Here is a 412-nt window from a genome sequence, read left to right as displayed (position 1 = left end):
TTAACGAGTTCACGAGAACTGTAACAAAAGCTGGTAAATTTAATATAAACATACTCAACGTCGAATGTTCGAGAGATGGATTATTGCAACAAATGCAGAATATCTTGAGTCGACTACTTCGATCGAGTACTACATAAAACACAACGAGAAATATGAAGGAGAAGGAGAGGGGAAAGATGGAAGGACATATATAATCAATACTATAATAGTTTTAAACGATTAGTATACAAGGAACAGTCATTCCGACAACATCCACGTGTTCGATCGTGAGGATAATACTGTAAGAATACACGCCAATGCTCAACAACGCGGATATTGAAAAGTATCTTATGGAATAGAACAATCTTAACGAAGGAGGTGTGAAGAGACCATTCGATGATGAAAATCTTGATAATGAAAACACATCAAATAA

Source organism: Trachymyrmex cornetzi, unplaced genomic scaffold, assembly GCF_001594075.2.
Source record: "Trachymyrmex cornetzi isolate Tcor2-1 unplaced genomic scaffold, Tcor1.1 scaffold312, whole genome shotgun sequence".
In the NCBI taxonomy this organism is placed as follows: Eukaryota; Metazoa; Arthropoda; class Insecta; order Hymenoptera; family Formicidae; genus Trachymyrmex; species Trachymyrmex cornetzi.
Note: the sequence above shows the minus strand (reverse complement) of the source record.